Consider the following 21,938-nt stretch of genomic DNA (forward strand, 5'->3'; position numbering starts at 1 on the left):
TTTTTTTTTCCACTCCCTCGCTTCTAGCATTACAGCTTCATGCCCATTCCTCCCCCCTCACCTTTCTCAATTCTTTCAAGAGGATTAGGAGTGCTGGAGTTGTTGCATGTCTCTGTCTTACTCTGAAGTTTTCAACCCTTCTGATGATCTTTTTCATTCAGCAGAATAAGAGTGATTTGATTCCTTGGGCTTCCCTGCTGTGCTGGAGCAAAAGAAGAAAATTATCCTTTTTTTCTTCTTTTTTGTTGGTGTTGGTTTTATTTTTTTCCCTTTATTTATTTATTTTTAAAAATTTTCCCTGGTGCTGTCTGCAGAACTGCTGGATAAGCAGCGTTCCCAGCTCTTGGGAAATTTCACCTAAGAAATGCATTCAATCTGAATTAGGCTTGAGTGGACAGGAATGTTCAGAATTTTCCAGGGACTGAGAATTCCAAGGAAAATCTCATGTCTGACATGCCAGATTATTGTGTTTACAAAACAAAAGGTTGCCCTTGCAATTGTATTGAAATAAATTCCATTCTTAGCAGTGCTTCTCCCCATGCCACTGCAAAGAGTTTGCTGGGAATCATAATGTCTCTGCGGGGTTGGGAGGATGCTCAGGATCTGTAATTCACTCACACCCTGTCCTGTGCTGCTCACTTGAGTACATCAGGGGCACCAATGCTTATCTTCCCTTTTCCTGCTGAAGAATTGGGTGGCATTTCCTTACTCAGAGCTCTGAAACTCAGTTTAAACATCTCCTACTGCATGGCAAAAGCATCAGCAGCAGCTGTAGTGGCTTCTGCTTGCATGCCAACAAACCTTGTGAATCTTCTGTTAGAGATGAGAGCTTGTACCTTCTGTAGTCAGCATTTTGTACTTATTAAATTCTCCCCTGGTGTAAAACTCATTTCTCAAAGAAAATCCTGTAAAAATTATGATTCTATTTGGTCATTGAAATAAATTGACAGCATCAATGCATCTGTGTCAAATTGGGTTGGCCTGCTATGGCTGTGCTACTGTAGTACCTTCTGTGTTTTCATTAGCAAAGCAGTTATTTAATATTCTGCATCAGTCATATTCCTAAATGTCTGGTTTCAGCCCTGTGGAACAAATAACAGTCCCAGCCTGCCCTGCCTGGGCTTCTTCGGGATGTTTCTGTAGCTCTTCATATAGATTACATGAGCATTTCATGAATATTAATGGCTGAGTCTTTGTAAACTTTTATGAGATATTAAGACACAGTTCTCTCTATCTGGCAGTGAGAAAGCACAGACAATTACAGGTAAAGAAACACAGGCTAATTTGGGGATACATAGAGTGATGTGGCTGATGCATTTTCAGAGCTCTTGCCTTTGCCTGTCTCTGTCTCTCAGCAGCGTGGTTCCATCTGACTCAAAATGTAGCTCTGAGTTTTCAGGTAAGCTGCAAGTGATCCACTGCCTCCCAAATCATCATCTAGGGGAAATGCCTACCCCTTCCTACACTACTGTAGAGACACAGAGGTGAAATCCAACTTTCTGGGGCAGATTTCAGCTTCCTCACTACCCTTCCTTTGTAAGTAATCTTTGTAAGTAACCTGCAGTTACTTCTCCACATCCCACCCTCCATCAAAGGAAGGGTTGCTGACAACAAATCACTTGATGAGACCAGGGTCCTGCTGAGAGGCGACCCTGGCGTTGGAAAGTCGATTACAATGCATGTACCCACAGGGTGGGGATGGATTTACAGCTGCATGGACCAGCCTCCCTCCTGTTTTTTCCCAGACTGTTACACATAGGTCTCAGTAACCTTAATGTTGTGTTTGCACTGAATGAGTTTGGGAGAGACCTGTCACCGCTGGCAGATGGTGATGCTGTCCCCTGGTGAGACAAGGGTCAGATCTGCCCAGGGAAAACTGGGTGACCTTGCTCATTTAGAAGCCACGTTATTGTATTACATTCTATTTATGTCTCTATGAAACGTTATTCTGTTGCATTCTATTTATGTCGTCGTGAAATTTCAAACTGCAACCAAAATAGAAGAGCAAAAGAGAAGCCTCTATAAAACACTCCTCATTTATCTGGGGAGTGTAGGGGGTGGTGGTCAGTTTACCAACTAGGGAGTTAAACTACTTGTTATTAGAATCTCAAAAGCTGCAGAGATTTAGGGTAGTGCTTATGTTACAGGCAGAATTTTACAGGAGATCTGCTGGGGGAGTTTCGGTGTTGGTGGCTGCAGTGCCTGTAATTTGTGATGTGGACAGCTGGGTTAGCACAGGGCTGTGTCCACGCCTGCACTCTGGTAGAACAGTGATGTCCCACCAAGAACAAAGCCTTATTGGTCCCGACCCCACACCGAGCGAGATAGGTGACCTTCCTTTCCCGATGTCCTGGCGTTGGTTAGGAGGCAGATAATTTTCTTTCTAGCAGCTGGCACAGTGCCATATTTGGGAGGTAGGATGAGAACAACATTGATAACACACTGATGCTCCAGCTTTTGCCAAGCCATAAAGGACTTTTCAGCTTTTCATGCTGCCCTGCTAACGAGAAGGGATGGGGGGGACACAATCCAGGAAGATGGCAGGGGATACAACCAGGACAGGTGACCCAAATTGGCCAAAGGGTCTATTCCATACCAATGATGTCATGCTCAGCATAATGTGGAGCTGGTGGGGGAGGAGTGCATGGCTAGAGGATGCGCAGTTTCAGGGACAGTCTGCCTTGGGGATGGCTCTGAGCTGTGCAGTCTGACTTGTGCAGTTTGGTAAGAAGCTGCATCATGTATCACCAGTGGTGTATATTTTGCTATAAAGTCCTGTGAGTGTTATTTCTCCCTCCCTCTGCTGTCCTGTTAAACTATCCTTATCCCAACCCATGAGGTTTGCCTTTGGGGTTTGTTTTTTTGTTTATTTTGCCTCCTTTCTCCCCTCCTCCTCCAGAGAAAGTGGCTGCGTGGTGCTCAGGTGCCAGCTGGGACAAAACCATGACATCCAAGTTAATTGCTTACTTTAAAAAGGCAGCTAAATAGGGGAGAGGAAATCCAGGCTGAGCTGAGAAATGAAGCTTTTTTCCTTTCTGCTCGCTCACTCTGCCTTTTCCTGAAGGCGAGGTATTTGCAGGCTAAGCTGGTCACTGGGTTCTGATCACAGCTCCTCAAAGTAGATTCCACAAAGAGTGGGACCTCTCACATGTCCTCTCTGTGGTAGATCAGATGGCCCAAAAGGAGACTGCAATAACCTCAGCATGGCTCCAGCCCACCACTGCCCAGATGATTCCTAAAATTTATTTATTTTTTCCAAAGAAGATAATAATTTTCATGGGAAATAAATCTCATGCAAATGTTGCTTTGTAGCAGAGAAACCTCAGTGGTGCTTCCCAGGTTTTTCATAGCCACCCTAGCCGTTGAAACACCTGGAAGGTCTGATTTCCTAAGCACAAATTCGTGTATAGCATCCCTGCCATTAACCCCTACTACAATGTGTTTAAAGACTTCCCAGGTAATCGGTATTCAAGACCTTTCGATACAGAAAATACTTCCCTTCATTATTTGTCTAGAGTTCATTTCAGAAAGTTTGGAGAAAATGCCACTGTCAGCGTTATTTGCTTCACAACAAAAATCTCTCAGTATTCAGATCTCTATAAATATCTGTGCCTGAATAGGTGGTAATAGCTTTAATAAATTATTCTCAAATTTTAACACGTTTATATTTTAGATAAGGAGTGAGGTTTCTAATAGCAACCTAATGGAGCTTGCAGCTTTTCTTCTTTTCTCCTCCACAGGAGTGAGTCCTCCTTTATTAAAATGTTTGGCATAATTACTTCTTGTCTATGCTTCCTTTGCCTGCTTTGTTTCCAGACCTATTTGCAGCGTTGGGCATTTCTAATAAGGTTTTAGTGCAGTTTCTTTCTTGATGTGTTATGTTATTCTCCCAAAGTGAAAAAACTGTGAACACACATCCATTTGGGGAGCATAAATGAGAACACCGGAGGATGAGAGATTCGATTTTAGATGTTGTGCTGTATCAGATCATGTGATGTGATTTTGAAGCACAAATCTTTCTTAGAGAAATCTACAAACTTCAGAGGAATTCAGAGAATTTGGGGACATGAAAAAAACACTTGCATTTCTTAACTAATTAATTACTTTACATTAATAAGAACCAATAATATCATGCTTTTACAGAAAAAAAAAATCAACACAACAAACCCCACAGCAACCAACAAAACCAACAGAGAAGTGTTAAGCTGATAGTTTGTTAGACACTTGAAATAAAGTATCTGGGTCACATATTCACAGTCAAGGTTTCCACATCACAACTTAAGAAAGTAGTAGACTAACTTGGACTAGATGAAGACAACCTAGATATGATGATCAGACTTATGGAAGCAATTGAATTGAGCAGCTGTTTGGTCTTGAAAGGGGAAGACTGACTGAACACGCTATTGCATGGGGCAATGGCCTCAAGCTGGAGCATAGGATATTCCACATCAATATGTGGAAGAACTTTTTCACAGTGAGGGTGACAGAGCACTGGGACAGGCTGCCCAAGGGGGCTGTGGAGTCTCCTTCTCTGGAGATATTCAAGACCCGTCTGGACGCCGACCTGCGCAACCTGTCCTAGAGAATCTGTTTTGGCAGGGGGGTTGGACTTGATGATCTCTGGAGGTCCCTTCCAACCCCTATGATTCTGTGATTCCATATCAAATGTATAAAAGGACACCATAAAGAATAATAATCTGTTTACTGACATGATTGGGATCAACAGAAAAACCATTGGATTTAACTCCAAATGAGGGACTTTTCCACTGTTCAGCACTATTTAAAACTTTATAATGGTGCAGTAAGTGAATCACAAAGAAGAAAACAGGTTGTCTAGAGTTGTGGTGTCTCAATCACTGGATGTCTTTGAGAAAAAAATGACAAATGTCTCTTGATTTATATATAATTACACGTAATTAACCCTAATTTGAAGTAAGATGACAGGTAAATTACCTCTTTCCTCAATTCTTTATTTTAGGATTTGGATGAAGAGCAAGAGATTAATACCATTTAGGTTTTCATGGATTTTTAATGCTGGGCTTTTAAGCATGAGGTGGGAAAGAGACTCTTTCTGAATCATTCTGACAAGCAGTGTATTGCAAAAAGGCCTGCAAGTACAAAGGAGATAAGTAAACTGAGAAAACAGTTCATCACAGACAGGAACTTCCACCATTTTGGGTATCGTCAACAGAAATAATTTATCATTGGAAAATTACTCTGTGCTGAAGTATTTTTGAGAACTGTATTTTTGTGGAGAAGTTCCCTGTCTCCCAGATAAATGCATTTTCATAACTGAATGTTCTGCCTTCAGAATAAAATAGATTTTGATTTTTTCACCCCAAACAGCTGATTTTGAATGCATTTATATAGCTAATGAAGATGGAAGAAATCATGATTAGACTAAAATGTTGTTATTTTTTTTAGAAAAAAATACTTTTTTATTAGTTCTAAATAAGACCTTTAAAAAAGAAGTTAAAAATGGTTCAGTCAGATTTGGGTTCTGCCTCAGAAGAAAAATAAATGACAGAACCATCCAAAGTCCTATGGAATGGGTCTCCTGCTTTTCTTTGAACTTAAAAATGATAATAGATTTTTAGTAAAATTAGTCATTGTTTGTATTTACATTTCAGGAATCCCCTTGGGGTCTGAAAAAAAAATATATATATATAAAAGGAACTGAACATTGGCTGTGTCTCCATGTTCAGCCTATAGCTGCAACATTTTTGTATTGTTAACTTTTTATAATGATTCAGGTTACATTCAGTTTTTCTGAAGGTAAATTATAGGCTCTATAATAATATTACTCAAATATAGTTTAAGATGAAACTTATAATGAGACTTAGGAATGGAATTTCCCCTGAAAAGCATAAAGTATTTGAGCAAAGGCAGTTTTATTTGAAGTACTAAGATACTTAGCATATTTAATTTCTTTTTAGTGTTAACTCATAAAATATTAAGATTCTCTTCCCATTCAAACAAGGATGGAATTTTTTTTTTAATAATAATGTGATATACTTTGAAAACTGTTACTTCCTCCTTTTGTGTGTGTGTGTGAAGCACTCACTTATTAGCCTTCCTTAAAGTTTATCTGAACTTTACATAAGTAGCACCACTGTGCTATTATTTGTCTGTCCAGTTTTTCTGGGAATAGCCAGGTAAACCCTTTATCTTCTCTTTTTTTAAAACACTTTGACATAAATTGCTTGTTCATTTCATGTTAGTAGTGAAATAAACTTCAAAAGAAAAAAAATGCTCAGGTGAAATTGGGAAAAAATAACCAGAGAGATTAACATCTGTGACAATGTAAAGTAATCTGCAAACACAAACTGGAACTAGTCAGTATTTTGGAAAATCTGAACACTTGAAATTCAAGCCTTTAAATTTAAAAAATAATCACAATCGAATGTCCTGAACAGAATCATAAAATCACAGAGTCATATAGGTCAGAAAAACCCTTAAGGTCGTAGAGTCCAACTATATATCTAAAAAAGTCAGAAACCATGTCCCCAGGCACCCCATCTACACATCTTTTAAGTACCTCCAGGGATGGTGACTCAACCACTTCCCTGGACAGCCTTTTACAGTACTTGACAACTGTTTCGGTGAAGAAATGTTTCCTAATATCCAATCTAAACCTCCTCTGGCTCCACTTGAGGGCATTTCCTCTTGTCCTATCACTTGTTACTGGGAAAAGAGACCAATATCCACCTCACTACAACCCCCTTTCAGGTAGTTATAGAAAGCAATAAAGTCTCCCTTCAACATTCTTTTCTTCAGAGTTGAAAAAGAAGCAAAACATCTTTTTTTGTTTTTCCTTGATCATGATGCTTATATAAATAAATCCAAGCTCAACCTTTCATGTTTTAATTGGTGGAATTAAACTGGAGTTGGAAGAACCAGAAGTTCTCAGATAAGCATACAAAAGAAGTATTGATTAGCTAAGTAGCTCAGATCAATGATCCTCAGCCTTGTTTAGTGAATGCATCTGTCTGAAATAAAAGTGGATGGTACTCTTGACTCTACTTATTGTGAAACAAAACTGAGACACTTCAATGGTCAGCTGTCTTTGTGTGCTGTGTGTCCTTGGGAGAGTGGCAGAAATCCTCGATTTTCTAAAGATTGTTCTCATTGTTCCTCAAACGGTGAAAAGTTCTCATTTTAAAAATGTGTTCTCATTTTAAAGTTCCAGGGAGTATATCATCACTAAGTTATATAATTTTTAATGTTTATTTGTGATTAATAAGTGGGCAGTCCAAACCTTGATCTTCGGTAGATCTCTATTACAAACCAGCTGCCATCTTCTAACTTAGCCCTGGTCCTTAGATAAATACAGTTAGAATACTGAACATACTGCATGGTTTTTAACCAATAGCAGCTATGTGCAACCTGGGCTTGAACTGTACACCTGGTAGACATTTGAAACAATTCCATCCCACCCAGAGGAAACGCCAGAAGTTGGATGCTAGAGAACCCGAGAAATATGAAAGCTATGTGATTAAAAGGGAAAGTGATTCTGATGAAGACCCTTCATCTAATATCTGCTTTCCTTGGAAATCTTTGCATTTTTCCCATCATGCCACCATTATGATAATGGCCTTGTTGGGCTCCAACAAAATTTATTATTTCAGATGCATGTGCCAGTAATTCAAATAAAACCAATAGTTTTCTGATTTCCAAATCCACATATTGATCCACGAGTTGATCTTTGTGGCACTGAGCCCAGTTCAACAAAAATTTAACCATGTGAGTGTTCTTTATGAGACTTTGTCTAAAAAGATAAATGCAGTACCTCCTTAAAGTCACTTTTGTGCTCATGTGTTTGCCTTCTATGTAGTCTCTAATTCTTGAGGTTGTGGGATAAGCATGTAAGTATTTTCTTGTTTTGGTCATGTTTTGACTTGAAAGTTGAACAGGGCTGTGCAGGGAAGGGGGCAAAGGATGTAGCAACCACTTGAAAAAAGCTTTTTCTTACAAGCCAGTTCAGCAGCTGGTGGGAGAAAAGACATTTTCTGAGGCATTTCCCATGCACTTATCCAGAGCTTTATTAGCAGAAGTAGGCTGAACTTGTGCAGACCTCTCGATATGGACTTCTTTATTCAGCTGATGAAGCTTCTCGTGCCCGTTATGAGAAGAGGCATTTATGGAGCCTGGAAAAAAGTTCAGGATGGGCCTCAATAATAGATGAGAGTGTCTTGCCTTTCATCCTAGAGCCCTTTATAAATTGTACACAGGAATAAGAATAACTTCATCTAACAGAGAATCATAATACCTGTCTTGCTGGCATGAGTATAGCAGCTGCTAACAGAAAACAGGTCACTAAACAGCAGGGCTTGTGCAGGAGGTGAGGAAGATTGTGAACTGCAGGTGATGTGTGAGACAGAAGCAGTGATCATTTAGGCTGGAAGGGAAAAGGAAACCAGTACTAATTTAATTAGTAAAGTAGTGCTGTATAAGTGGTCTGCAGTGCAAGGTTTCTACTCTGTGAGTTCATCTTCTTTGACTGTGTCTAAGATAATTAGGTTGGCCTGATGCCCAGAGCCAACAACTATCCCAACTATAAATCTCCCAGCCTCATCTCCTGGGGCCCATCTAACTTGACCCTGCAAGTTCTGCTGAACTCCCAAGTCTGAGTCTTTCTTCATCCTTCCACCTTCCAAGCCTAATTCTTTCTGTCACTTCTGGGAACATCGGAGATGCTACAGGCACCAAGCACGGGCAGTTTACAAATAACAGTCTTACAGTTACCTCCTGTAAAGCTGACTTTTCTAATTACAAATAAAGACAGCCCAGAAACAGGGAAAAATCTTTAGACTGCTGTCTAGGAGGTCCCTCCCCATTGACAACTGTGATAGGAATATTAAAGTATGACAGAGAAACGGAAAGGTGGCTGGATGAAGGCAACACTATGCATTGATTTATGGCAGCATATTCACACAGAGGTCTCTGGGTCAGCCTTACTTGTTGGATGAAGAACAATCTTATAGGCACAGAGACAGACATCAGTGCTGTAGCAGGATGGCCATCGTGGATTTTTTGTCTATAGCAATGTGTTACTGCTCTCTTCCACATAGTCCCCTCTTATCCTCTTGATGCACCAGCAGGAAAACTAAAAAATGCAGTGCAGAAAGTTATCGAAGAATACTTGATTTCTAGGAAAACAGAGAGGGTTACTGTTCACTGCACTCTGTGTTCAGTACAGAGGTCAGCTGAGTACTCATGGCAATCGTAACTCCCAAGAAATGCTTGACTCATCTCATTTGGGTGCTTTCTAGTATGCAACCCTCAAGGATTCCAACTCTGAGAAAATACTTTGATCTGCAGGCTGTAGAGTTGTGGTGGTAAAGCAGCCAACTACTGTCCAATGAGAAGTTCATAAACAGTCCATGAAAGAGGGACATGACTCTAACACCCATGTGGCTGAGTGGTTTGGCCACAGTGACCCAGCTTCAATTGAGGCATGGCAGTGTTGTTGCCCACTTGATATATACTAGTGGTTAAATATGTAGGAAATGTGGCCATGAATCCTCATTGTTATGGAGGGACTTAAGTCTAAGAAGTTACTGCTTGAATGCTGTAAGCACCTAACAGCTGTATTTAGGAAATGAGGGAAGGCAACTGCAGTGCAAGTCCTGCTCAATCTGTGCTCAAGAGAAAGGTGAATGTACAAGCTCCATGAAAAATGCAAAGTCAGATTTCTTTTGGTTAGTGTTGACCTTTGATCTCCTATGACGAGGTGACCCACTTAATGGACGAGGGAAAGGCTGTGGATGTGGTCTACCTGGACTTCAGTAAAGCCTTTGACGCTGTACCTCACAGCATTCTGCTTGAAAAACTAGCTGCCACTGGCCAGGGGAAGAGGAAGGGGAAGAGAAGGGAAGGGAAGGGAAGGGAAGGGAAGGGAAGGGAAGGGAAGGGAAGGGAAGGGAAGGGAAGGGAAGGGAAGGGAAGGGAAGGGAAGGGAAGGGAAGGGAAGGGAAGGGAAGGGAAGGGAAGGGAAGGGAAGGGAAGGGAAGGGAAGGGAAGGGAAGGGAAGGGAAGGGAAGGGAAGGGAAGGGAAGGGAAGGGAAGGGAAGGGAAGGGAAGGGAAGGACAAAAGGAAGGGGAAGGGGAAGGGGAAGGGGAAGGGGAAGGGGGAGGGGAAGGGGAAGGGGAAGGGGAAGGGGAAGGGGAAGGGGAAGGGGAAGGAGAAGGGCAAGGGCAAGGGCAAGGGCAAGGGCAAGGGCAAGGGCAAGGGCAAGGGCAAAGACAAGGCAAGGCAAAAAATTTAAAAACATGTGGTCTCTAGGTAGCATATGGAATCAAATGGTTCCCCAGCATAGAAAGTTCAAGATTTGGTCCTCATTAAGTATTCTTGAATCTGGTACTGACCCAATCTTGAGCAAATCATTTAGCTTCTTTATGTTTGTGTTTCCTATCTGTTCTATGATTTTCTTCTCAGTGACTTGTTAAGCATGAGAGGACTCCTTCTTTATGGGCTTACTAAGATGCCAGTAATTTTATACTGAAGAACAGAAATGTATGTAAGGGAAGAAACAGGTCCAGGAAAGACTATGAAGGAAAAGGTATGTGTTTCAAGGGAAGGACTCCTTTCTTCCTTTGCATTTCCAAGTATTAGAGAATGGGAGAAAATGTTTTTAAAAGAGAAAATTGTTATTACTCCAGTATTCTTGCCAACCTTTAGTTCACTCACACCCACTCAATATTTACCTAAAGTAGTCAAAATAGGGAACTCCTAGCAGAAGAACCAAATGAATGGACCATTTTGGTCCAATCTGGCAAAGTTTAGGAACCTATGGGAAAAGGGTCCCTAAATGAAAAAGGTGATCAATTTCAAGGGTTTCAGCAGACGACTGTAAAGGAGAAACAGTGAGTAAGTAAAAGCTGGCAAGATCTTCACTTGGCACAGTAATTCCTCCTTTAGTCATTTTTTTTTCATGTCTGTGAGTGAGTACATAGCTTAGAAGACCTCTAATTGTCTGCATTTTGGAGAGCCCTTTTTTCTGGAGAGGTGTCTTTTTGAGTGTTCATTTCTTTCAGGTTTTAATTAGAAAAAAAATTGCCAATGTAAAATGTAGCTGGGTGATCTACAATGAAGAAGACTTCAAAAAGGGAATGGTAATGAGGTCTTGGAAGATACATTTGGTAGTTAAACTTCAATGCACTTTTTTCCATGAATCCTGACCATTTTATTTGCTGATGCAAAACCCACTGTAGACTCATGAGTCATCTGTTATAATTATTTTTAATCACTACATTGTTTTTCATTCACAGGAAGTTTGAAGTTTACTTTCTATCAAAGGAGGAAAAATATCATTTGTACTTAAAAATTTATCATGCTACAAATTTAGAAGCAGAAAATAGTGGGAAAATATTTTTGAAAACAGTCTTTCTGCAGGCATCTAATCACGGAGGTCTCAACTGTTCTGGAAATAAAACCAAAACCAAAACAATAAATCAAAACTAGATCTGGCTTTAGACATAAGAAGAAGCAACTGCCTGTATAAGGAGACTGCTAGGAGCAGATAGGCAGTCCCACTGGTAAGAAATTGTGGTCCCAGTTTTGATTGAACCAGTCCTGCTTGTTGCCTTGACCATTCGTCTCCACTCCTGGTCAGTGTGGGGATGCGGGAAAGACAGACTTGCTTCTTTCTGGTGGAGCAAGAAGGAACCTACTGCTTCTGAGGATTGAGAGAAGAAAAAATGAGTTGATTGATTTTGGCAGCCTACTCTAGGAATTACGTCCATTGTCCTTGGGAAACAAAAAGTCAAATGTCTCACAAGAGAAGAGATGTGTGTGTGAACAGATGGTGAATGTGGATTGTGTGTAGAGACAGAGACAGAAAAAAATGCTGGGAATTCTGGTTTTCAAAAGCCTTTTGGTGAGGGACACCACAGAGTGAAGGTCCATCAGTGTATGGTGGAGCTGCACAACTCCCTGTCACAGGATGCTGCAGGTGCTAAAAGTTTAAATGCAGTGACTGGGCAAATTCATGGTGATCTACTGGAAGCTGTTAAAAGCAGACAACTCTTCAAGAAGGTTTTGAGTCAATAGTGATTTGGAGGCTGGCAGAACACCCTGGAGGGGAATCACTACATGCCTGCCTTTTTCATATGCTCCTTTCTTTGTATCCACTTGTTGATCCTCATTGGAGATAGGATGCTCTGCTAGATAATCTCACCTCAAAGAGCCTGGTCTATATCGAGCAGCAGCCTGTCTCACAGTTTTAGTGATGATCCCAGTTTTGCAAAGATGTAATGTTCTTAGCACACAGTAAGACACCGAAAGCCAGAATTAATAGCCTTAGCACGTTCTCACCTACAGGGGTGGCTCTTACATCAGTGACAGCAGCACTCATCCCCACCAGAACTTTATAAACCTCAAAAAATATTTCCTTGTCTTCTGCCTCAAGAGTGGCAAGCAGCAGTGCCAAAACAGGAAGCTTTACAAGAACAGTTTTGCACAAAACAGAAACAGTAGATGCTATTAATTGTCAAGATATGAACTAACAAATCAAGGATATTTAGTTATATTGGATTGGGGGAAAAAAAGCACCCACTACTTTGTAAAGGACTTTACATCCTATGCACTTATCTTGAGCTCAGTCCATTGCTACATCTTTTGTCAGCCTGGAGAGAGTCAGCAAAATGCCCAAGTGAAGACATACAAGAACTTGCTACATGTGACAAATGCCTATATACCTACATACTGATTTATCTTTAATTAAGGTTGCATGTTGCAGAGTCTTTGTGCACCAATTTGCCAGCATAATAGCCCTCAGATGGGATTTTGCCAGCTATCTTGAGGTGCATAGAGATAGGTTGAGCACTAAAGGGTTTGCAGGAAAAATTCCTTTATACTAATGGCCATATTCTCAGCTTCCCAATCTATAAGAAAAAAGTATTCTTGTCTTGTTAGTTGTAACTTGCCAAAGGATAACCTTTACTGTTCTTGCTTTGTATGATATCATTCTTTCAAGCCTACATTTTTTTTATACACATGCACACAGACTTGTGTCTACTATGTTATTTTGTTGAGATCCCCAGCGGCTAAAAAGCATTGGAGCTGTCAGTAGTCACATGGATGTTGTAAATAGGTTTCAGGCCTGAGCCAGTACCTTGCCCTACGGTACTATATAGTGTGGATGTGTCAGCTGGGACAGCACGAAGTGAGGTATCACTTCATCATTTCATGGCGTGAGTGTGACTGAAGAAGTTGTGTGTTTTGACCCAATTCTGTCACCATATAATTATTAGTATAAGTTTATTGCCATTGCTATGTTGCTCAGCATAACCTTTGTGCATCTCGCATTTGAGTTTATCTAGTAAACTCCGCATATCTTGCCTCCTCTTTTTCAGAGATGGGTTACAATGTGCCTTTTCAGAGAGCTCAGCACAGACCGGTGAAATTTGTAACACTGGAGAAATTGTTCTGTCCGAAATGCTTCTTAATGATACATAAAATGCAGCTTACACATTATGTCAAAGTGTAAAAAAATTCTATCGGGGTCATGCCTAAGGCAGAACAAAGAAATTTTGTTGTTTGAACATTTCAAAATAAAAAAGGAGGGAAAAGTAATTTCAGATTAGATTTTATTGAGAGAGAAAAAAAATTTGAAAAATATCTGGGTTTGGAGTTGACAGTATTTTATTGGAGCAAACCCACTTTTTGTTCCCTTTTCTTGTTACAAAGAGAAGATAGCGATCACAAAGAAAAGATATACCTTTGATTTGGGTTTAGTTAGCCTTTTCAATTTACTTATTCACTTTCTAAACAAAAACCCATTTTAAGAAATAAATGCATCAATGTGTAAAGTTGTGTCATCTCCAACAAAAGATTACCTTTTCCTTTGATCAAACTGTTGCCTGAGTTTGTGAATAGGGTCAGTCCTCACAGCTGTATTGTTCAGCAATGATAAAGTCTTTGCCAGAACATTTTTCCAAGTTCTATTTGTAGAGTAATTATCAAAAGCTTAAACATTGCTCTGATTTATTACTTGTAAACTTCATTGTTTTTCTATAACCTCATATACAGAATTATTTGTGAAAGCAGGAAACGTGTCTTATTACCTCCTAATCATTTTAGATATAAATCGTCTGGATGTTTTTCAACTAATATGTCTAATTATCTCACCCTCTGAAAGGTTCCTACCAAAATATGGGCAGACCTAATAATAGATAATTAATTATATTAATCACAACTAGTAATTTCAGATGGCTGTCTGAATCTGACACATACTAACGCATCAGTTAAAAAGATGCCAAGCCCCCATGCTGGGATCTAATAAGAGATAGGTCACCTACAATATCACTTACACTTCTAAGTATAAATTATGTAGGTCAGTAATTTCTTAATGACAAAACTGTAATGACATTCCCTGAGAAGTAATATCCTTCTAGAATTACTTACTCTTTTTTTTTTCCCTTCCAGAATGCGTGGGTAAGCCACTGTCCAGGGATTCCAGTATTCATCAAGGCAAATGAATGTCAGAGGAACTGCTGGGTCATGTAACTTGGTCAAAACAGGTGAGATGAGCCAAAGAGGTGACATGTTGAAATGGCTTACATGTAACTTGTGCATAACTCCTACACAGCCCTCATCAAACCATAGTGCCTCTCTTTTCTGAGACGGAGAAGGTGTGATATTGGATGTGAGCTGACTTGCCCCTCTCAGAAATGTCACTGCACTTTACATTAATTCTTATCTGGAAGCAAATTCCTTTCACAAACTCGCTGTGTCTTTGATCCCAGAGCATGGGAAAATGTCATTAAAGTGTTGTCCCAAACAGAGTGGAGTAACAGCAGCCCATAAAGTTTAGTCTGCCACCTCTTTCTGCACTCAAGGAAGTGCAATCTGGAACCATGTAATCATTCCCCCAAGAGCGTATTATTTATTCATAGTCATTAGACCCTGCTGCATATAAAAGACATGTAAAGAGGGCAGCAATTAAATCTGAAGAGATGTGCACATGAATAATATGTTAATTTAGACACTTTTCTGGTTTTAGAATATTGAAAAACAGATTTTCGCTTTCTCAAATGAACTTCCTATGAGAACTTAATTAATGACTATTTGTACTGATATTTAGCTTTACACACTGATTTGGTACATTCAAACTCTGCTGACTCAGGTAACTCACATCTTTCTGAAGCTGCTCCTGAATGGACACAATCACTGCCAGCACAAATGCTTCCATGTACATACCATGTATCTACATTCGCTTTCCATGGACAGTAAATAGCAATTACTTTCATATTTGCAGAAAGGAGAATGAAACTTGCATAAGCACAGACTAAATGAGTTAATTTCAAACTCATGTGAGATATTTACTGATAATTGGTTCTGTTATTCACCAAGGTCTTCATGCATAACAGAAACAACATGAATCATCCAGCAATATCTTGCTATCGCTTTTCATATATGCATGTTAAATGAAGACAGTCCTGATTATAAATAAACATCCTCAGAGTATTAACAGCTATCTGCGAGCGGTCTAACTACTTAACAAGTCAGATAGTGATTTTAGAGAATGTCTTTTATACAGCAGGTGGGATACTGTATGAAAATAAATATCAAAAGTTACTGTGATTTGGCAGGTGACTGAGAACTGATTAAATTGCAGTAACACAGTTACTTGTGATCCCCTGGCCTTTCCCTAATTCTTGGCCTCTTTGGTAGAATGCTACCCCAGCAGCAATCATTTTTTCAGCTCTGAGCCACAAAGCATTGTTGATATATTGTCTGGGGTTCTTTTGTTTGTTTTTAAAGCTATAAACCTGCACATTTTAGAGTCACTTGAGAATTCATGGGAATAGTAAGATTAATATTGTGTGTTAAATTAATGCTCAGTCTTAGAGAGATCTAGGCTGCAGAGTACTCAATGCCCTGCGGGTAACTGCAGAGAAGGTCTCTGATGAGAACCTTTCTGGTACAGGTGAGGATGGGAAGGTGAAGATAGAGAAAGCAGAGGAATGAGTGAGGATGACAGGCAATATCTGGAGGTAAGTTTAGGAGAAAAATAAGGTTCTTCGCTTGTTCTTTTTCCAAAATTAAAGTAGAAACAATTGCATTGTTTGGTTTGGATGTACAAACTGTGCAAAATGCCAAATCAATCTGCCTTCCTAGTGAAACAATTGGGTTTTCTCAGCAGACTTCTTCCTCCGTGTGTTTGGCTGCTTACTGCCTCAACATTAACATATTCTCCAGTTAGCCTGGACAAGATGAATGCTGTCTCATGAGCTCTGGGCTTTGGTGAGATAGTAAGTGCTCTGTGTCCCCTGTGTGCTCCATGCCCAAGTCCATCACATTAACTGTACATTGCTCAGTGCTGACCCGGTGCAGATGGCTATACCCACTGCCATCTGTTGCATCACAGGAACAGATGAAAGTGGACTTCAGTCAGTTGCTCACTGTCAATGGGACACAAGTAACTGGAGACGAGTGGAGGAAATATAACTGTGGCAGTTTATTGCTAGGTGATTGCAGAGGCCTCTGACAAAGCTTGGTGCAGAAGACTCATCCCCGTAATCTGGCTTTGAACCATATCAGTATGGTAAGAGATGTTTCTTGGAAACAGATCTTTATCCAGGTCATGGAAACAGTAGGCAAAAGATAAAATGGCATGGATGAAGAGAGCAGACAGTTTTCTAAAGGTTTAATATTTCAATAGGTACTCAGCTGCTTTGTCTGTGGACAATTGAAGTCAACATCACATTTTGCTTTCACTTATCTGCAGAAAGCAGCTCCTCTTTGTTGCCTGCCTCAGAGCACTTTAACTTTACTACTGTAATTCCATATAATTTCATGGAAGAACTTTGGACAGCTACATTGAGCAGCCATTAGTACATGCAGCTGCTCTGTGCTAAAACACCCGATTATTACTGATGGGTTGTCTTCCCATTCAGCACTCGTGGTTTTTATCTACCCAATAAGGCTGGTTTTCTCAGATTAATCACAGCCTAACAAAATCCAGAGAAAGTTTCCTGTTTACTTCAACAGGCTACAGGTTATGTTGTGGTTTTCATCCGTGATTTCATTTAAACCAGGATTTCACCCCTATCATCTGAACATGTTTGGGGTCACTCTGCTGATTTCCCCATGAGGTGTTTTGGTCCTGACATGAGGAGTTTGCTCAGGGAAAGGTATTTATTTACTCTATGTTTGTATATCTCCAACTAGGAGGGGAGATAGTGCTAGTATATGCTACCACGGAATGTGTAAATAGGCAATGCAGAGGCGCTCCTTAGAGATGTTGTGCTCCTCTTAAGGTCTTCATTTAACAACACCCTGCAAAAGGAAACACTGTTCCAGGAAAGTGCATCTTGATCTGGCAGCTGATGATAATTATGTTGGGCGAAATGCCCACAGCCTCCCTTGATTAGGGCAATCATTCTTTTCATCTTAATTAAAGGGCCTTTTAAGATTTCTGTCTGAGATCTGCAACTGTCTTACCACTGAGTTCACATAATAAGGTCTTGCTTGGTGATTAAGTCTTACCCAGCTGCTGAAAGTTGTAACTTCAAGTCACAAACCCACTGTGTAACTTTGAGCAGATCTCTTGCCTGGTCTATTTAATGATATTCGTTGCTTTAGGCAATGGGGAAGCTTAATTAGTTAGACTGTGAAGCACTCTGAATTCCTCAGCTAGAAATGAAAACTAAAATTACAAAGCTGTTGTACTAGTCTTCAGCAGAAAAGTAATAAATACTTTATAAAATAAGTAGCTGTCTCTGTTAGGGATCTGTTACCACATACATGTGATAGGCATGTGGATTTGGAGGTGTTTGTCAACTTGACTGTATGAGACCTGTCAGTAAGACGGTCTACTCTTGGGTATTTGAGAGCCACAAAATTACTGAACTTCACAAGGTATGTGTCAAAATGGATTTTTTTATTTCTTTTTATTCATAAATACTATCTTCTACAAGCTTTTACATTGAGTATTTCCACATAAGTTTCCAAAACATATATTCAGCTTCCTCAAGGCGCTGCCACTCAAGACAGTTGCATTTTTTTCTATCCTCTCCTCAGGAAGTGAGGTGGAATTTTACTGCCTCCTATCTGGTTTTTACATCTTTAGATTCATATATAGGTCTCTTTGATAGCAATATTTTTTACAGTTTGAAGGATATTTCCCTCAGTAGAGTTATGCCCTGATTCAGGTGAAAGCATACTAGAAAGGAGAGTGGGCTTGCCTTTCTTTTCACAATGTAAGGGGTTTAATATGATTTATTTATATATTCAGATGCAGTCTACCAGAAAATACAATGGAATAGATTTTCTTGCTGGTTTTACGTAGAAGGTAGCATGGGTGGAAAATTTGGAGCAGCCTTTTGTAGGGATCAGGGAGACAGAGGCATTGGATTTGACTGTTCTCCTGCCCAAGTAGCTGACACACAGCTGATATACCTCACACTAAGTAAAACATTGTGTCACAAAAGAAGCAACCCCCAAAGAAGCAATACTGTTAAAACTCAGCATAAATATTAATGGATTAACAAATTCCTTTAGCAGGGAACCAAATGTAGACACCGACGCCATTCTGATCAGGAGCTTGAAAGCAAAATAACTTCTGAGCAATGCTGCACTTAATGAACATGTAGCTAAATAAATAACCTTAAGGGCATCACACTTTTCCTAAATAAGTGTCATTTTGCACTCCTGTGCTGTCTAAGTGTGGTTTTCATAACTGCTGACATATCCAAATAGCCCTCAGCTGAATCACACTAGTTTTTCCTTACTGCCATTCAAGTCCAACAAGATGCCACACACAATTAGCCACTTCCACATCCCTGGTTTCTGGAGGCTGGAAGACATCAAAAGAAGGATAGATGGGTTTTATATTTTTGGGGGGGCTTAAAGGCAGTGAAATGGTCTGAAAGAGAGGTGGACCAGGGAAGGGGTGAGCAGGAATGGGATCTGGTGAGGAGGGTGCTGCACCAGGCAGGGGGAATCTATTAGTGGGTGGCAACTTGTAAAAGCTTCCCAGGAGAAGTAAGGAGGCAGATACAGGCTCTGAGGCAGAGCAGCATGCTTGGAAAGGGAGCTGGGGCTGAAATATCAGCTGTAGCAGCCTTTGAATAAAACAAGATAAATATTTTCCCATAACGAAACACCAGGTTCCAATGGAAACCAATCATAGAATCACAGAATCATAGAATGGTCTGGGTTGGAAGGGACCCCAAGGATCACAGAGCTCCAACCCCCTTGCCACGGGCAAGGCCACCAACCTCCAGGTATGATCTAGACAAGGTTAACAATCATAGAATCATAGAATCACAGAATTGTAGGGGTTGGAAAGGACCTCCAGAGATCATCGGGTCCAACCCCCCTGCCAAAGCAGCTCCCTAGGACATATCACTCAGATAGTTGTCCAGACGGGTCTTGAATATCTCCAGTGAAGAAGACTCCACCACCTCCCTGGGCAGCCTGTCCCAGGGCTCTGTCACCCTCACTGGGAAAAAGTTTTTCCATATGTTGGTGCAGAACTTCCTGTGCTCCAACTTGCAGCCTTTGCCCTTTGTCCTGTCCCCACACACCACTGAAAAGTGGCTGGCTGATTCCCCCTGCATCGCCTGCTTAAGATAATTATAGACTTTAATTAGGTCCCCCCTTAGTCTTCTCTTCTCAAGGCTGAAGAGTCCCAACTTACTCAGCCTTTCCTCATAGGGGAGATGTTCCAGGCCCTTAATCATCTTCGTAGCCCTTCTTTGGACTCTTTCCAGGAGATCCCTGTCCTTTTTATACCAAGGAGCCCAGAACTGGACACAATACTCCAGGTGGGGCCTGACCAGGGCAGAGTAGAAGGGGAGGATCACCTCCTTTGACCTGCTGGACACACTCCTCCAGATGCACCCCAGGATCCCATTGGCTCTCTTAGCCACCGAGGCACACTGCTGGTTCATGGCCAACCTGTCATCAACCAGGACCCCTAGGTCCCTCTCCACTGAGCTCTTCTCCAGCAGGTCATCCCCCAGCCTGTACTGATACAAACGGTTGTTCCTTCCCAGGTGCAAGACTTGACACTTGCTTTTGTTGAACTTCATCTGGTTTCTAACTGCCCAGCTCTCCAGCCTGTCCAGGTCTCGCTGAACGGCAGCACAGTGTTCCTGCGTGAAAAAATAAAATATAAAAAAATTTTTCTCCATTCTACAAGCACATGGGACTGTAAGACAGAAACCCTTAGCAAAAAGAGAGATGAACCACTGAGGAAGTTGTAACTGCATCATTTGCTTTCAGTGAGAAGGAAACTGGTGCGTGTTACACAGACTACTACAAGTGAGATGGCTGCTTGGAATACTGGATGGCATCTAGTGCTGCCCTAATGTCACAGTTCTTTGTCTGCAGCAGTCGAGTGAGCCAGCCACCTTCATCAGAGAAGCCCATAGAGAGCATCTGGGACAGCGACTCAATGAGGTGCAGGTCTGCTTCTGGTGGGAGGTGTAGGTAGAGTGCAGCTTCTCGCAGTCCTGTGGGTCCCACTGGGGAGGATTCTGGGATACATCCAGGGAGCTGGGACCCTCTGTCTCTCGCATTGGCAGGGACTGCAGTTCACCTGTGGAAGGATCCACTTCTTTGGAAGATAAGTGGGTCCAGTCCTCATCACCCCCTGACGAACAACTGGACTCACTGTGTTCCTGGCACTGGAAGCTGCCATCTTCCATTTGTGTGGGCACTGGATCTATCACCATGTCTTGTATCTGCTCTGCAACAACATTTACTGCTGTAGCAGAATCTGTGGTGTTCCAGTCTGGTTTGGTCTGCATGTTCTGTTTAGGAGTACTGCTGCTTGACTCAGCATTGTTCTTCTCTTGTTTGGGAGGAGTTGTCACTTTGCTTCTCTGTCCACCATGTTCCACATTGATATCAACATCAATACCCAGGGGACTCAGAAAAGCTGCAACACTCTCCCCAACATTCTTTAAGAAGGTGACGTTGGGGTCCTGAGGCTGGCTGTTAATAGAAGCTTCTTCTGCAGGGGGTGGACTGAAGGCTGCAGCACTTGTCTGGGCTTGTTCCTAGTTCTGGCATGGAGCTGCAGGGCTGGGATATCCCCAGCAGTGCATCCAGGGGAAGGGTGGAACACCGTGCTGCATCTTATGGAGCCAGCATCCCCGGGGAAGCCCCTCAAATGGATTTAGCAGAGGACTTTGGAACATCACCATGTTGTTTTCTTTGTGGATGCCTTTGCCCTCACAGGTACTGCACAGGTCATAGTCTGGACAGACGGTGCACTTGAACCTGGCACCCACCACCGGTCCTTCGCAGCCATCGCAGATCACGTTGGAGTGCACCATACCGCGGGGCAGCTCCTGGCTGCACTGCGAGCGGTGCTCCCGCCTGCACTCCTTCTTCTCTTTGATGTAAACACAAAAGACGCCATCCTGCATGTAAGGCATCGCCATCTCCAGCTCCTCATCGCTGGAAAACGCGATCAGGTCCCTGTCTTCATCCTTGTAGTGCATGCGGAAGGCAGGCGGCGGCCCGGCGCGCAGCAGCCCCTGGAAGAGCTCGGCGACGCGGTCGTGGTAGCAGGCAGGGTGCGGCAGGGAGAAGTGGCGGATCTCGCAGGCCACCTCCTCCTTGCCCAGCAGCTAGGCTTTCACTGTCAGAGCCACCATGGCTGGGTGTCAAATTTATACTAATGTCTAAGAAAAATTGCTTTACGAAAAGTCTGAATGAACAAGTTTCTTCAGCAGATTACTCCTACTTACTTACAGAATGCAGTAATGATGATTTCTTGCTCTCTATGCTGTCTATACTATAAGAGAGATCTCTAGATGGCAAGTGAAGGGGTGCTCCAAACCCAGCTTAACCCAGTTTATCTTTGTTACCAACTTTCACATGATAATGCTATCTTTGACAACTTCAGTATTAGCTCTGCTATGAATAAAGCAGTAAGAGTGCTTTAAAAATGGTCCATTTGTATAACTCAGATAAG

The 21,938-nt window shown here is 41.5% G+C and overlaps 1 pseudogene across 1 annotated transcript; it reads right to left on the reverse strand.

The window, feature by feature from the left end:
- Positions 1 to 20,269: 20,269 nt before the first annotated feature.
- Positions 20,270 to 21,618, reverse strand: LOC311205545 (sequestosome-1-like; annotated as a pseudogene). Its single transcript has one exon. The product of its transcript is annotated as a sequestosome-1-like (transcript).
- Between the last annotated feature and the right edge of the window lie 320 nt (positions 21,619 to 21,938).

The sequence above is a fragment of the Gallinula chloropus genome, assembly GCF_964237585.1.
Source record: "Gallinula chloropus genome assembly, chromosome: 2".
In the NCBI taxonomy this organism is placed as follows: domain Eukaryota; kingdom Metazoa; phylum Chordata; class Aves; order Gruiformes; family Rallidae; genus Gallinula; species Gallinula chloropus.